We start from the raw sequence: 18055 nt of genomic DNA, 5'->3' as shown, positions 1-18055 counted from the left end.
TGCCTGTAATCTGAAAGGTCCATTAGAATTAAAAACATTTTTTTCAATATGTCTAAACCATTGCAAATAAATTAGATAATCTTGATTGAAAATCAGTTTAGAACAAAGGTGAAATATTCTGTTCTTTAAAAGATGGGTCTGGTCTGCAGTGTTACAGAGATTTTTTGAGTGTGCAATAAGGGTAATGCAACCATTGCTGTGAACTACCATTAGAACCACATTTGTGGTATTTCAGTCTATGAGAAAAAATGAACTATATATATGTAAATAAAATGGTCAGAATAGAGAAAGCACAGGGGGTAGATTCAAATGATATTCACTGTTCTGGAAGTATTTAATTATTGATATTTACATTTATTTGAATATTGGTATTTTCTTCAGTCACTTTGACTACTGCAGGAAGTGTGATGCTGGGTTTGGGTGCACTTAAGCTACTGCTGGTGTTCTCTGAACTGATGTCAGTGTACTGGGCCTATATCTGGGCTGAGAATAAGTACCTGAATTATTGCAACAAATGTTTTCTGCTCTTTTTGATGAGAATCTGAGATGAATTTTTTTTTAACTGATACTGTTCACTGTGAGTTGTACAGTTTATGTTCTTGAAACAGAAGCACTACTTCCCCCTTCTTGCATAGACAGACTGAAATTGAGAGAAACTTGAGAGAACCTGAGTATTATCTTCTATAATATCATCCTGTTGTGGGACCCTACTGATAACTTGTGTGTTGATTTGCATTGGATATTTTTGTTGCTTTTCTCCTCTCTTGTTCTGCACTTTTGAATGTTGTAATTATTTTGGTGCTTCAGCAGGGTGCCTTTTTTGGGAAAGTGAGACATAAGGAAGAAGAAAATATTCTCAACAGACTTCTGAGAGGGAGAGGGTGAATGGTTGTCTGGATGTTGCAGCTGATAGTTGTCAAAATGTCTTTGCTGAAGTTAATTTAAAAAAAAAATGCAAAGAGAAGCTGTGTAGACTGATAACTCTCAATGTCTTCTGGATTTCTGTGGTTTAGATTTCAGGAAAAAATCTTCAATAATACACAATAAAATCTTCAATAATACACAATAAAATAGGCTCTGGACTAAAGTCTTTTTATTACTGCAGAGAGGTAGTAAAGGGCATTTTAAAAACGGGCAGCAAAGGGGATTGTGCTGCTGTTCCACAGTATGAATATAGAAGCAAGAAGATAAATATTTCTGTGAAAATTACACTTGTGATGTTTCAAATGTTTTGATAATTTTGTACAGGAAGAACTGCTATTCATTTTGTGCAGCTTTTATTCTTGTCATGTATGCGTCTTATTTTGCCTCTATTTTTATGTATTCACTGCAAAAATCTATGTTTGAGTTTTCTCAGATCCATGGTTTAAGAAAAAAAACAGAGCAGAACTATTTATTTCTAGTAGTATTTACATACTTCACAGCATTTTTCTCTGCCAGTTCCAGTGGTCATGTTCTAGGTATTATAATAAAGATGCCTCACTGGAAATATAAAACAATTAAGGTTTATTCTAAAGATGTCTCTGGAAGTAGATCAGAACTGTACCCACAGCTATGATCTATGGCAAAATTTTGATAAAAAATATCTTAGCTTTCAGGTAGAAATATTTGGAGAGATTTAAATAAAGCTATGCTGCTTACTCAGGAAGCAATGATGATTTTTTTGAATGAAAGCATTAAGGAACAGGCTTGGGAAGAAAAGACCAGGTGTCTGCTAGGGAAGGCAGGAGCCTCTTTTGGAATGGAGAATGTAAACCCCCTCCCCCCAAATTATTATAAATTTTAGATTAAGGAGCTCTCAGGCAAAAATATGAGAATAGGAATAACAGTTCTTTACTAGTATGTACAACAAGGAAAACAAAACAACAATAAACAGAAACACTCATGGTATCTCCCCCCTCAGAGAGAATCTCCCAGAGAAAAAATAAATGCACACTCCTCTCCCCTACCTTAGCCACTCTTGTTTTCCCCCTAAGTACCAGTAGTTAGTTTTCTAGCAAGTTGTGGGAAAAAATTCTGTAAGTAAAAAGAAAGAAACCCAAACCCCAACAATGTCAGAAATTAATTTGAAATGTAGATAAAGATAACTAGAGAGTGAGAAACCTTCCTCCTTTGAGGACGTTTTCAGTTTTGGCAGTTTCAGGCCTATTTTCAGTTTAATACATATGCAGAATTGCTTGGAGAGATCAATTCAACACTGCAGTCAGTCACTATCTGGATGCAGTTATTTTCATTCTCTTTTACTTCCTCCAGACCAACTGAATTGGATTTAGGGAGGAACTTCTTGGCAAGGTGGCAAAATATGAATAATTGGATCTATTCCTACCCAGATGTAGCAAAGATGCTACACCATTTCAGCACTGGATGAGCTTGATTTAATTCAAACTGTATTCCTTAGAATAATGATTAAAAATCTGTCAAACAGCACTTTTAATGTATTTATCAAAATAAGGCTGTGAGGCCAAGATAATTCCCCCATTTCCTACTGGAAATAAAATAGATGAGACAGAACCTTCTTTAGAAGTCTGGTGGTGTCTGGTATTGTGCAGCCTCACCATCCCAGTGCTAAAGCTGCAGTTCCTTCTGAATTTCACTAGTTGGAGTTCAAACTTCCTTTAGCTGAATTTTTATACAAAATCAGCCTCCTGATGTATCCCTAATACCCATGTGAAAAATAGTGATTGTCCCAAGAACTTTGAGCAGTTGCATTTACAATCTTGCTAGTTTAGTAAAATTACAGCTGAACTAAATGGATTAAAAGGTATAATCCATAAGGTATACACACACACACACACCTCAAACTAAACAAACAATAACAAAGAGAAGAACACTTTTCAGCCAAGGATTTTCAAAGGAAAAACACCACTTCCCATGAATTAAGAATGGTTTGCAGCTTCCTCTAATATACTGCCCAAAGCCCACATGACTCTTAAGTGTTGACTAAATTCACTACCAAAACACCAGACTTTCTTGGTAGAAAAAAAGAAATGTCTTATTTAAGAGCATAAACACGTGGAGCAGGGAGCCAATAAAGAACAGTTTATGCTACAGAAAATGCAGACACATATTACACATGCACTGTGAAGATGCAAAAATCTTCAGAATGAGATTTTGGAAAATTCAGAAGGAAAATTAAACCTAATATGTGTAAAATCAAGTCTAGAGTGTATTTTAGAGAGAGGTTAATAGAGAATTATTAGATAAGACAAAGCATTTCTGGAGTACAGCAGCTAAACTTCAGACATTTGGATATTTGGAAATCTGAACAAGGAATTATAATACCCACTCTAAGGGAGAAATTTCAGACTTTGATACTTGAGTATCAAGCTGTCTCTAATTGTTTGTTTTCTAGTAGGCCTTGGATTATTGCAGATGTGTTTTCCACCTTTGTTTTTTGATGCTGTCTTCTGCTTAGACCACATTTTGACTTTTGACTCGGGTTGGCCTGAAACACTCTGAAGTACTTAGGCAAATATTCAAAAATACTACTAACTCTGTTTTATTGTGATGCCTTAAGATTTTAGCTTTTATATTTTTCAAATCATGTACTGCATAACTCTGAGCTCCATATGAAGTGTAGTTAACTGTCTTCACGTTTGGTTGGACAAAACAATCCCTCTGGGCCAGTGATCCAAGGACACCTTAGAGCCTCAGGCCTCAAAAAGTATAAACAAAAGTGAATTGGGGGGAGCAAACTGGGGAAATATGATTTCATTAACTGAAGCTGAAATCAGAGGGTTAATGCCTGATATGTAAATAGAGCACTCTTATATCTGTCTGAAGGACTCGTGACAATTGTCCATTTTGGGTGTAGCTCCTTGGGGAGGCTTTGTCTGCCTTAATGCCTGAAGGCTTTTCATTAAATATATCTGTTTTTATCATTCTAACTTTGTCTGGCCTCTGTTTCTAGGTAAGCCTGAATTAGGCATCAATTGCAATGACAATAGCCTTTTAGAAAGTGGAAATTTAAAGGCTGAAATGCACTTCTTACAAATATGTATATCTTGCATTTTTATTTTTTTTTTATACAACAGATGACTCTATATCATAACTCTATAATTTTGCATGTATTTAGAAAGTGCTGAATGTTTCGGTATTGTATGTATTAATGCATAGGCATGACCACCACTGTACATTTATGCACCTTGGTACATAATGCTTCATTTAGGGGATGCTGCTCTGATTTTAAAAATACAGTTTCATTTCCTTCAATGCTCATTTACTGACAGTGTAAATTACTATTGAGTGTACTGAATTAACTACATTTCTTTGTTTGAATAAAATCTATTTAAAACAACATTAAACTGCTTTTCATGCTAAAAAACCCTGAACAAATGCACAGTTATCGTCAGGGAAATTGTGAACTAGAACAGTTCTTTAAAAATGACCATAGGGGAATGCTTTACCCCAAAAATAGCTGTTCTCTGAAAATTATCTAAGTCTTTCCAAGTTTCAGTGAACAATCTATCTCATAGTTAACTTTTATGGGTATTTCAGAAAGCATTTTATTATCTATAGTCATGGAGGTATATTCTTCTGGTAAACATAGAGAATTTGTAAAGCCAATCTATTATCATGAAGTTATGTCAGAGACAGACATAATGTGCTTATGGGAGATTGTGCATGCAAATTTTGGCACTGTGGGAATAACTCTAGATGCACATGAGTGTATATATATTGAAGAAATGCAGCTGGGAAGAAATGAGCCTTTGTTCCTGAAAGTTTGGGCTTCAGATATGATTGGGGCACTAAAGCTTCCATAGGAGGGGTGGATTTCTATTTCATTGCCATTTTGAACTTCCTTTTTTAAATTTTCTTTTTTTAAGACTATAGTTTTCTTTTGTTTTTCTTATTTTTGCTTTTAAACTACTCCTGTGTCTGATTTTGGTAGCATGAAGAATTGTTAGTAAAAATGAAAGCTAAATAATTTGGGTGCCTACAGTCTTATTAGCAGAAGCAACAAGGTAATCTATATCAGAAATTCTTGAATTCTTCATATTATTATATATTCTGAAATGAGCCAAGTCCTTATAATGTATATAAGTCCTTCCTGGGTGGAAGTGTGAGTGTGTTTCAGGAATTTGGACAATTATCTCTTTTAGAGATTCACAATTAAAATTTTTAAATGGAAAAAAAATTACAAGTCTCTTTGGTGAAATTAAACCTCCCTTTGCTGGGCTGGCAGACATTAAACTGCCCCTGAGTGTGTCTCACTAAGTTGCTCTTGTCAGAGAAGTCAATTTCCTTCCCCACCAGTGTTCCAACAATCTTCTTATGCATCTGCTTCTAGTGAGTATTTTTGACAGATGGGGAGAGAAATGCCATTTTCTCCTGTATAATGTGATGTGCAGTATTGCACACAGACCTTTAAATTGTCTGCAAAGATTTATATCTGATCACTGCTGTAAAATATCACCATATTTACAAATAAACAAAAACTCAATTTGTCAGGCTCTTCCAGACAAGTATTTTAAATGTCAAAAATCAGTTGTTTGCTTCAGACTCAACAGTTATTTGATTTAGTATCTCAGTGTTTGCAGGGGGCACAGAGAACACAGATAATAACGTGAAAAAATGAATCAATGTTCAAGTCCTGGAAAGTGCTGAGAATTTCCCCTAGAAGCCAGAAGAATGGATGGTGTAGGAATTATGTCAAGAGGGACACAACTGGCACCAACACCAGCCTTTTATTAAAAACTTTATATGTTTTCTCTCCTCATTGAGAAAGATTGTCTCCTGCACTGTGCTTGCAACCTATCTTCCCAGCATGGCAATTAGAAGCACATTTTAAAATAGAATGAAATCTAAAATGGATTTTAAAATTCCAAAACAAAACAATACAAACCTTCAAAGCCAATGTTTTATGACATTTTGGAAATCATTCTTTTGTTCTCTGTTAAATTACATATTTTAACAGAGGTAGTTAGCAGGACCTGATGTATTCTAGCATGTAAGGGCTTATAATAATCTTAGTAGCCATGAATTGAGTAAATAAGTGAGAAATCCTGTGTAAATAGTGCTTTTCTGAGCTATTGGGTGACAAACTGAATTGTTCTCTTTGTTCCCCAACACAAACATAAAATTCACCATAGTTGTTGCAAGCGTGTAATTTTTTTGTTTTCTTCCCACAATGACAGGACTTGATCTTTTGGGCCTTGCTTTCAATATTTTAATTGATTTGAAAATGTAGAAAAATAATTTTGCAATTAAATTTGCATGAACTGGTGAGGGGGCTGATCCAAATTACAACACGAATAGGGAAGATTTTTGAAAATAGCTGAATAGACATAAGCTAAGAATGTGTTTTCATAACATTTCTACCTTGAGAATAAGTCTTCTCCTCTAAGGATTTTGTAGCTTTTATAATGGTGTTCTGTTTAGCTTGAAACATAGGGTACAGTAGCTCTTCAATCTGCTTTTATCCATTAATGCTTTGTTACCTGGTTAGGATTTCAGCAAAGAGTTGCTAGTAGACTTGGGTATGTGGAAGTAAATAATGTAATTATCTTTAAAAGAGCATGATAAGAACATTATTGATTAGGCATTATTGAGATGAGAGCATCAACAGATGCAAATTATATACTTGGGAAAAAAAGTGTGTGACTATATATATATATATATATATATGTATATATTTATGAAGGTGCAGGGGTTTGTTGACTGTCTCTGAGCTTCCAGAGTATGTAGCAACAAAATGGGGAAAAGGACATTTGGGAGAAAGCTGTGACATTCCTTGCCACTTGGTCGCTCTTTTTCTGCCCATTCCTACTTCTCTGAATATGAAACACTTTGTCAAGCCCCTGCAAAGATGTGGGATTCAAGTCCTGTTTTGATTACTTACATCAAAATAAGTGATTGCCAGAATGCTAGGAAATAGGTAACTGGGGAGTCATGTCTGTATGCCAAGTTTTCTTGAAAAGCAGATTTGGGAATTGTTAACCCTTGTGTAAATAAATCCTACACTAAAATTTTTCAGACCTTGAAATACATGAAGTTCAGCAGTTTTGATTTTTGGGGTATATAAGGCACATATTTAGCTACTTGGAAGGATAACACTGAAAAGTGTGGGGTTTTTTAATGTGGTTGTTTATGGTTAAAAAAATAAACTACATACAACTCCCCTGCTCTCCCCCACCCCAAGACATCCTATCTAATCTAATCCTATCCTATCTAATTTATAACAGCTAAAAATAGTGATCTGTACCTTAAACCTTACCACCCCACCAGCAGCTGAAGGATAAGCTGAAGCTGGTCCTGGGTGTGCTGGTTGTGCTCCAGTGCCATGAGGCTGCTAGCAGGAGTACTTAGGCAATAAGTGCTTGGCTGGACCTGGGCCAGAATGTGCTTAGCCTGTTGTAGAATGGGATTCTAAATTACTACTGTAAGACAAGTGTTTGTGGGGAGAATTGAGAGTTCACTTAGCTGTGTGTGTCTCTCTCAGAGAGCCTACTTGGGAGCTGAGGAGCTGAGAATGAAAATGCTAAAGGACAGAGTAGGGTAAGAAATTCACCCAGACATTGCCACTACTGTGGTTTACCAGTTCTCCCATGAAATGTTCAAGGAGGCATAATGGATCTGATGCCAAGCATGATATAATTTTTATTGCAAGACTGATGAAATCCTTTCATGACTTATTACATACCCTGAAGTCTACCATTTGTGTGGTTATTCAGAGATGTTCAAGATAACATGAATGAGGAAATGAACTCTTGTAGAAAATCAGAATATTACCAGCCCATGCCTAGCTCAGAGATGATGTGCCGAGTGAAGCTCTGAGTTAGTTTCCATGGATGTGCAATTAGGGCTTCATTTGTAATAAAATCTTTACTATTTTGAAGTTATAGGAAAATGGTCTGCAGTAATCCATGCAGCTAATTTACTAATATCAGGAGTTCATGAAATAAAATAAATCCTAAAGACCAGAATCTAAAAATTTAGCTAGGAAAAATATTTTATTATGTCTCACTCAGAGACTGAGGCCAAAATCTGCAGCAAAAAATAATGACAAGTCCATTTTTTCCCTTAATAATGGCAATGTATTTTTTCTACTTTACCTCATATGCACAGGAAGCTGCAGATAGCTTTGCAAAAATGATAAGCAAGCCAAGCGTATAAAGTGAAATATTTTATTTCCTTAGAAAGGTAAAACTGCAGCATCATGCCAGGACATGGGTTCACTTGTAAAATTTTATTTTAAAATATGCTGTTCTTCTGAGAAACAATGTTCTTAACTGTCCAGCTTGTACAAACAAGCATTAAATCCTATTTAATTTTTGAAACTTACTACTGATTTTTTTGCACAGATAAAGTGAAGATAATAACAATGCCATGTTGCTGCTGGAAAGGTTTTTATCCAATACTTTTTTCTTTTGCTGATTGAAAGGCAGGCCATCTGCCACAAAGTGTTCTGTGTTTGTCTTTAGTGTGCCACCTGCAACTTTAAGTGAGACTTTTAAGTGAAATTCCGTCTGTCCCGTCTTCTCACATACTGGATTTCTTTAAAAGGAAATAGGTTTGGGGTTTTTTATGATGCTGACTTTTGCAGAGGAATCTTTAGCTGCTCAAAATGGTTGCAATTCCATATTGGTTGATTATAGTCAATATGGGTTATGAATTGTTTTTTTATATCAGAGAAGGTATCTTGATCAGCTCTGCTGGAGTTACAGCAATGAAGTGATATTAAATTCGTCTCAAAATTAAATAATCTCCACTAGTGCTGGGTTTTACACTCATGACTGTGATTTACCTCAAGATATGTAGATTGAAAGTATATTTATGTAGGCAGGGAGATTAATTTTCGATTGAAGGAGTGTGTCCTAATTTTGGTGCTTGAAATGCAAGTATTAGCTCTCACTTCTAAACCCCATGTCCTGACTTGGTCATTTTGGATATGAGAAATAACTGTGTGTACCACACTGATTTGACCTTCACCCAGCCTACATCCCCCAAAGATCCTTCTTTAGTGTGCTGTCAGTGAATAGTGGATAGAGGTTTAAGGTAACTGGTGAATAAAGGGACTAAACTTTTGCAAATCCATTGCCTTTTTTTGGAGTGATATGGTTGTGGGGTGGAGCTGAGTGTGGTAACTAGCAGGTTGTTCAGTACTTAGCATGATATTCTGGAATTGTGTGCCTGAATGAAGCTTTACCAAAGGAAAGGGTGAGAAATAGCAGAATAGAGTTTGCAGAAAAGAAATCTTGATTGTTTAGCAGCTGATGGAAATGGTGGATTTTAAACTTCCTTATTGCCACATTGTTTTCAAATTTATTCAATTGACAGTCCAGCTCCTGCAATATCCTTACTGCCCTAAAACATTAACAATATCAGGTACACCAAAATTTCTTAGTGGAAAAGCTCAATACTGATGTGAGGGTGAGAAAGTTGTTGAGAATGTTGTGTGGAGATAGAATTACTGAAGAGAGTGAGGCAGGCACTGTGACACAAGAACAAATTGTTAGTAATGAGTGGGAGTTTAAGTAAAGCACTGAGTGGCTAGATCATAAAGGATAAATCTCACTCTATTTTCTTATCTCTGGTTGTTATTACTTACAAATGTAATGAGGTTGGTTACAAAATTAACTTTCTGTGGAGGCTTCATAAAATAAACCAGAACAAAGTATTATTAGATGGGTGAATTTTATTCAGTGTGTTAGATTGAATTAGAGTGTATCTTTTGCAGTCTGATTAGTATTTTAAACATGCCTGGGAATTAAGAAGAAGAAAGAAGTAGTTGTAACATTAAAAAAGGCTCTAAAGCAGCTTCTTAGAGAATGCTTTGGCCTTGAAAAGGATGAAACGAGAACAAGTGTAAAATAGAAAGAAAATTATCTGCTATTAGCACAAAATGGTATAGTGCAGTACTGCTCACAAAATAGGAAAACAAAAGAATAAAGAAAAGGGTAGATAAAAGGTCGGTATTCATAGTAGTCAGACTCTTAGATCTATCAGTAAGAAATCATAGTCTAATTAATCTCAACATGGTTAAGTTTTATTTTGAATCTAAGCTACCATAAAAAATACAGGTTTTAAGGACCTGGAACAACTGACTTTTGGAATCTTTTATTAAATATTTCTAATTATTTCTGAAGCTAATGTTTTAGATACTGTAATTTAGCATCTTGTTTTATATGCACTGTATCACAGAAACACATTTCAATGGCATTGCTGTGAAGAATGCAAGATTCCAAAATGAGGAACAACTCCATTTCTGCCCTAAACATAAAGGAAATTGTCACAGCCTGAAATTTGTTGTTACAAAGGAGATCTATCCTATGTTTCTCTCTTGAGCAACTAGAATGTATGTAAGAGTGCATATATTGATTTCATATAGTTTCAAATGGGGATAGTCCCTCAGGCTACAGTATTGATTGAAGTGAACAGAATTATTTGACTGCAAACATGAAATGAATATGTATTTATAGCTTACATTTGCTATTTTAAGTTTTGTTTTAAAAAACAAAAAAAAAAAAAAAAAAGAGTTTTGATTTATGAATTACCATTTCCCTTAAGCTTGGTTTAATCGGAAAATAAATGCTTGGAAGGAGCATGCAGTGTAAATCCAGTGACAAAGGCAGCATTTAATCTTTTATGATTTCTTTTTGTTTGATTATTTCGGAGTTTGTGGTTGGTTTGTTTGGGTTTTTTTCCTTTCAGTTTCCCCATTTTTACTTCTGCAAACTTTTTAAAACTATAAATATTTTTTTATTGGTGTTTTTTGGTAAAAAAAATTATTGAATTTACATTTGTTTAGCCACTGAAAAAAAATAAAAGTCTGTTTAGAGTGTCGTGCCCACAACCCAATTTTTTAGTTGATGTCATCAGCTGAGTTATACTTTGTGGTCTTTGTTATATGGTCAAGGCAGTTATTTCTGCAGGATTTAACCTACAACTTCCCTCTAAGTAGACTTCTTTGTAGGATTTTTCTCCATTTTCAGAACAAAATGCTGTTTCATATGGAAATTGAAAGGATTGACAAGGTTCCAGGAAATACATTTATTTTTTAATCTACATCATTCAATTACTAGATATTACTTGAAAATGCTAAAATGTGACATGGGCAGTGAGGGATATTTTGCAGAATATCAGTTGGGTATGTGAAAGTGGAAGAGCTGAATGGCAAAGGCTGAATCTCACAGCTTGATTACTGTAGTTCTTACACCATGTTTTCAGATTATTTCAAGTTGAAGCATAGAATTACTCAGCTCTCCCATTTAGATCAAATTACTGATGGTGTCAGGTTTCAAACTTTATTTTGTAACCAAACCAGTATGATAAGCCATGTACTTAGCTGGTTTTGTTTTTCAGGAAACTCAAGTATAGAATAGCACACAAATGTGATAACATCTATGACATATTTGTTCAAATCAGATGATGTTGACAAGTCCCTTTAAATGTATTAACTTAAAAATGTATACAGCCATCTACTGCATCCGGTAATAAGTCTAAAGATTTTTAATACATGCACATAACACCAATACAATGCCCTGGAAAACATGTTTTTCCTTTAGGTTTAAAAAAATATCTGAAGCTGGGCCATGTTTTGAGCTAAGAAGTAGCTGTGGAACCATAATGGACAGCAAGTCAATTGTCCATGGTATTCTATTTTTCAGAAATTTGCACAAGTTCTGGTAGCATTTAGGTTTTAGTATTAAAGCAAAAGATATCATTTTGTTTTCAGTGGTTAATCTTTCTAATATACTTTGGCCCCATAAAAGGAATAAAGCATCTCAAGGTCATAAACACAGAATTCGTGCTTGCAAAAGTGGGTGTTGAATAAACATCAAATTAGTTCTGGCTGTGAGGCTAAAAGTAAATATTCCTATCACATATAGAACACTCTGCCAAGCATTTACTTCTCACAAAATATTGCTGGAAGGAACTTTTCTATTGATCCTTTCATATTTTTACTTTAAAATTTCTGAATTCCAATCAGTAAGTATTGTTGGTAATTTAAATTTGCAATACCTCTTAAATTGAATAATCATGAATCTTGTCCTGTCATCTTCAGGGGTTTCTTTAGAAATAAAATCTTGTAGTTTTTCTAGACTTGCTGTTTTCTGATACAGCCTCTGTATAAGTGCTGAATTTAGACACATCCATGATCAAAATACAGGAGTGAAACATGTTTGGAAGAAATAAATATTCCAACATAATTTTAAGATTATGTATTAGGATATGGTTTGTTTGGGCTTTTTGGTGTTTTGTTTTTTGTTGGGTTTTTTTTGTTTGTTAGTTTGTTTTTTGTTTTGTTTTTTCCATTGATGTGATTTAGTAGTGTTGTGAAACTTCAGTTAATGCAAAAGAAGATATTTTTCTTCTATCATACACGACCTTTGTGAAGTCTGGAGTGTTTTCATTTGACTTCGAGCTGGGAACCAATTATATCATCACTATTTAGGTGTGTTTCATAGTAGTCTCTTTTAAATGAGTTTGCAATGGGAAGGTGTTCCAGGTCTCCATGCAGCTCTTGCTTGCAGGGATTTCACTAGGTCAAAAAAGGCAGGATTAGGTAACATTAAGCTAATACTACTTTCATTTTGTAGACTGTTGTTGATTGTGATAGCAGACAATGTTTTTAGAAACTTAGCAGAATACCCAATTTATAGATTTAGCAATGTTTCTTTATCAGAACAGTGCAGTTTTGGTGATAGTGGATTAAATTAATAACTTTTGTGCCTTCCAAGGCCAGTGTTTAGAAACTTTCTTCAAAAAATTATTTGTAGCCTATTCAAATTTTTTTGTTAGCTAACTATTCCTTGTCTTTCTTTGGTTTTGCTATTGAATGTCTAATGATACACCTGCATTTTCTTCTAACTTCAAATATAAATAAAGTATGTAGTGAGTCTGGAAAAACATCTATTGGGGAAACTTTTCCCTACTATTTTGCTCTTGATGTAGCTGAAAAAATCTTGAAATATTATGAAAGCCTCCCTCAGAGCACCAGCTTATAGTGCACACTTTGGAAACCATATGAAAGTTTGTCAATACTGTTAATTAATCTGAAACAGCCTTGTAGTAAAGTTCTGTAGTGTTTTGGATTGGACAAAGAATTGTGTATGCACTGATGATGTGGATAATTTTTGACATGGTAAATTATCTTTGCATGGTATTCTTATTTGTTTATGGTAAGGTGACTTCCATTCTTTGTAAAGACAGTTGTTGCTAAGGATGTTAGAATAATCTTACCTAAATATTAAGTGTTGATGCTGGAGAAATACAGGGTCCCATGCATGGCTTCATCAAAAAGTAGGATTCTTATCTCCCTCTTTCTATTACAGCATCATAAATATTTTAGGATTAAATTGTAGAGCTGCAATAATTGATAAAAATTCATGTTTACTATGAAGTAATAGAATTGATTTGGTATCAATCTCATTTATGCAATTCTGTGTTGTGCATTAAAATCTAAAAGCAGAAGGAAAGGTTCTTGGCTCTTCCTCCAGAGGACTCTGAAATGGTTGTTGCAGGATTCATTAGCAGCTGTTAAGCACTAATTCTAATACCTTAAAGCCAACAGGAATTTGAAGAATAGTTAAGGGAAAAAGAATCAGTGAAATATCAAAGATATTTGGCAGTTGTGTAGAGAATGGAAGTCTATGTTTCTGTTCAAGTGTAAAGATCAAACTGTGTACTGACAATTTTGTTAGGGCACAGTGATTGGAGATTCACAGCACATTCCCTTTTTTAGAAAGGTAACTTCTATGATTAACTCCTTAGAGACTGCACTTAGTTTAACAAGCACATGTTAATAATGTACATGGTGACATAGAATAAAAATATCCTTGTTAAGAAGCTTTCAAGTACAAGACAACCAAAACCACCAATTCATCACTAGCCCTTCATTTACCTTACAGAATATACTGAATATATGTTCAGGAAGAAAGAGAAAATGTTTCTGATGTCTGTAGGTTGACTTGTAGCTTTGCATGCATTAACACCTCTGCTCTTGCAACATCTTTCACTTAAACAAATGGAACTTAAGGTCAAATCTTTTACAGTTTCTGAATGTCTTTTAGATGAGACACATGTACCTAAAGCTTTCCAGATTCCAGTGTAAAGTCAGGCCTGATTCTGCTGACATTAGATGGGCACCCTGACAGAGGCCTTGGGCCAAGATTACAGTCTGAAAAAAGTCCCAGATATTCACAAAAACTACTCTTTGGTCACCTACTCCTTTGTTGCTCTCCCATAGCAGAAGTGCAGCTGGAAATTCCTTAGAAGATGCAGTCATATGTGACTTAGTGTCTGTGATCAAATCAGTATTTAGCTTACTGTTTGGAAATACATGTTCTTGCTTATGCTGTAACTTTGAAATCCAAGATAGAAGTAATGATCTTATTTTAAATTCTTTTTCCCTAATGTCTTGCATCATTTGAGTAGTAGAGAAGGCAGACCAGCAAGGTGATGTTTAAAGCTGATGTTTCTGCCAGTGAAATATAAGTAATTCTTTCAAAACTAGAGAATTGCATCTAAAAAGAGTACAACTAGATGGTTCTTTAGTTTGGTGTGGAAATGTGGACTTGTGTTTTTCAGAACTCTACGCCTTGTAGCAGCTGCAAAGTGAGATTGCTACTGCATCTGACAGATATAGGCCAAAAACTTGATGCTGTGAAACTAAATTAAAGTGTGACCTGCAGGGTACTGGCCAGCTGAATTACTCACACTTTTATGAGATTCCAGAAGAATGGAAGATTTTTATACTATGAAAGATTGCAATTGTAGTTACTTTTGTAAAGATTATTTAAAGAAAGGTTTGGGTTTTTTTCTTGTCTCAAAAAAACCCCCCGAGATATGTAGAAATCTTTAATTTAACAATTTGCAATAACTGTACCAGAGCTTTAGTGTTGTTTGGGGCTTTCTTTCCTAATCAATGCAAGTATGTGTTTCAAATTTAAACACAAACAAGCAAATGTAAAAAATAGACTTGTGTATATTGCAGCCACTGGCTAAATGAGAGAGCATGGAGCAGGGAGTTCAAACCTTCTCAGTATTGTGTGGTTTAAGAAAAACCCCTCTACACCAGGCATATGTAGGATCTCCTCCTCCTCCCAGTCCTTCAAGAAAATAAAGTCTTGTACACCCAAATTTCCTTATGAAGCTGTTTCTGTATTAAGCAAATCACTGCATTAGTGGTTCAATTCGAGAGATGTGACATGTGATCTTGCACCATGTCTCATCAGACCACAGTAACTGGAAGCAATGGCAAGTGGAAGTGACAGCCCCTGCCAGACCACAGCAATACAGCAGTGTTATAACTCAGTAACAAGGACAATAATGTGTGTCATGCTTGTTAGTCCCTTTTTTATGAAGAACTTTTTACCTCTGGTTTAATACAGTGGTATTAGACACTAACAGTGCCAGACTAAAGTCTGATTTTTGATATAAGCTGAGAAGCCTGATTTTCAGAATGATGACTAATTCTGCCCTCAAGTTTTGTGCTTGCATTGTCGTTGCTCTGGATAGGCACTGGTACTTAATAGGCCTAACAGTTCTGTTCTAACTGGTATCATAGCACCCTATGTGACAGCCCCTCAGAAAGTCACTGCCCTTGTGATAAATGCATGCAACATGATCTTTGTTGTCACTGCAAACCAGACAAATTATTAACTGGTGGTTTAAAAAAATTAAAAAAAAAATAAAAGCCTTGGGCTTATGGTACTTTTGGAGAGTAAAACCCCAAACAGATTTGCTTGTTTCAGGTTTAAGTAGCTCTTGAAGGCACTATTGCAAGGCTGCAGTGCCTTTGTGAAAGAAGGTAACAGGTGGAGAGAAGTGGGAGAAAGAATAGAATGCTCTTATGAAAGTACAGCATGTCTCAATTAGAAAAGTGAAGTCAAGAGGTGCAGGGATACTGAATGGGAGTGAAGAGCCTGCTGGGTTTAGCCACATTGAGAATAACATGCTTTATACTTTTCTTGGGGTATTACCAAATCATGTGCTTTATGCTATCAATGCTGTTATTGTTTGTATTGTTGGAGTACCCAGAAACCCTATTAATAGATAGTTAATGAATTAGTTCATTATATAATGAGGCCCTTTTCTGCTATGCAAAAGGACAAATATCAGTCTCTCAGAGGTAGATACTTTTTTGCTATTAAAACTATGATAGAAGAAAATGAATAAATGGGATATGAAGCTGTGGTCTCAGTGCCCTGCATAACCATTGTCAACTTTAGGTCTGGTTTTACAGGAATGTTGCTTGAAATGCTTGTTGTCATCTCTTGATGACAACAAAGATGGTAAAATAAGTGTTGGCAAATCTTGTAGATGACATGTCAAAACCCATTCCTCTTTGCTGTCCTTTTAGAAAATAATGATTTAATTGTGTATGTGTATCAATGTAAATAAGATTTATCTAAAGAGAATGTCAAGATGGTTATGCAGAGGCTCTGCTTGAGAGGAAGGTCATTAATGGAGAAGCAATTGGGTTCTTTCAAGCTATTTAGTGAGCAGGTCAGAAATGGTTGTCTCAAACACAGGTATGGTTCATTCCACAAGAGATTTCAGCTGTGAGTGCAAATAGCTGCATTTTGAAGGCAGGTTTGATATTTACAACAACAATAACAAAGGTGTTCCAAGTGTTATGCTAAGTTAAGTGTTATGTCAAGTATTATGGCCTTTCAACAGGAAACTGGATTTACAGTCCACAGATTACATTCATCAAACGTACAAAAGCAAACTTGTGGTTCAGAGATGAGTCAATGGAAGAAACATTGTGCGTAGCTAAAAACCATAGAAACAGATTTAATGCAGAGGCATTTCCTCCTCACTATTTACCAAGATTTCTTGTGTCAGTGGTGGCATGACTGAATGTGAAATCTTGCAACTTTCTCATATACTTTGAGCAAAGCAATTGTTTAACAACTTCTATTTTTTTTTTTCTAATTAGACCATACTTTAAGCACTGAATGTGCAGCTGAAAAGGATGAAAATATCTCATTTCAGTCATGAATGCTCTCTTTTTTGATACTGTTTTGATTTTCCAAGCTCTGAAAGGTCAGGGTCATTCAGCTTCCACTTGGCCTCCTTCTCTGAACAAGTAATCCACATTTCAAACACATTACAAAGTCTGGCTCTGATAAGAGGCATTGAAGAGAACAACAGAATTCCAGCACATTACTCTGACTTGACTGCACCAATTACAGGACAGGCGTGAACAAAAGGCAGTAATGCTCTTGGGAAGGAGGCTTTCCCATATGGATGTGTGCTGGGGCAGGTGCATTGTTGACTTTATAACCCTCTTTGATAAGTGATCAAGCACAAAAGGGGGTAATTTAAAGAAAAGTGATGTTATCACCTTTTATTGTCGGGATTTAATTACAAGTCACCAAATCACAGATTGTGCTGAGCTGGAAGAGACCCCCAAGGATCATGATGCCCAGCTCCTGGCCCTGAATGGCACCACCCCTGAAAGTCAATTACAGAAGCTCTGGTAGAGATGAAATACATATGTGAATGAGATTCTTAGCAGGAAAGGAATGGTGGTTGTGGTTTTAACAGATTTGTTTCCTGATTAGAAGGATTTGAGGGGTGGAGGGGGTTGTGAGCGTTTCTTAGAGACTGCAGTTACAAGTTAGATGTTGAGTATAATTTTGATGAAGGATGATCACTGTTTGTTGAACTTTTGGTGTCTTTGACAAACAAATAGATCTCTGCTCCTGAGCTGGGCCACATCAGTATGCAGATTAGTTTGGTACAAAGATTGTTAAACCTTGCAAATAAACTGTATGCAGCAACTGAGACAGAGTCAGCTTAGTAACAGGGTTAACTTTTTACTAGCATCAAACAGGAAGTGATGACACTGAATCTACTTAAGAAAAAAAAAAAAAGGAAAAGATAAATTACTTTACTTGAACTTTCACTGTGAAAAGCAGCAGATGTTAGAGTTAAATTTATGAATGTTTTAATTTTTTCTCCTGTAATTTTTTTGGTATTCACTTAAGGTAATTGTTAAGTATGGAGATACAGATGGGGCTCTGGGGAATTCATTCAGCTCTCTCTATTATTTAGTAATTTGAATTGGATATTAAAGCAAAGATTTTCATTTTTTTTACTT

At 35.3% G+C, this 18055-nt stretch overlaps 1 protein-coding gene across 14 annotated transcripts in view; it reads left to right on the top strand.

Moving 5' to 3' along the window:
* The window catches only part of NRXN1 (neurexin 1), a 659042-nt gene that overhangs the window by 181757 nt on the left and 459230 nt on the right, over nt 1-18055 (top strand). The gene's annotated exons all lie outside the window — the stretch shown is intronic.

The sequence above is a fragment of the Erithacus rubecula genome, assembly GCF_903797595.1.
Source record: "Erithacus rubecula genome assembly, chromosome: 2".
Lineage (NCBI taxonomy): Eukaryota > Metazoa > Chordata > Aves > Passeriformes > Muscicapidae > Erithacus > Erithacus rubecula.
This window is presented reverse-complemented; position numbering and strand designations above follow the sequence as displayed.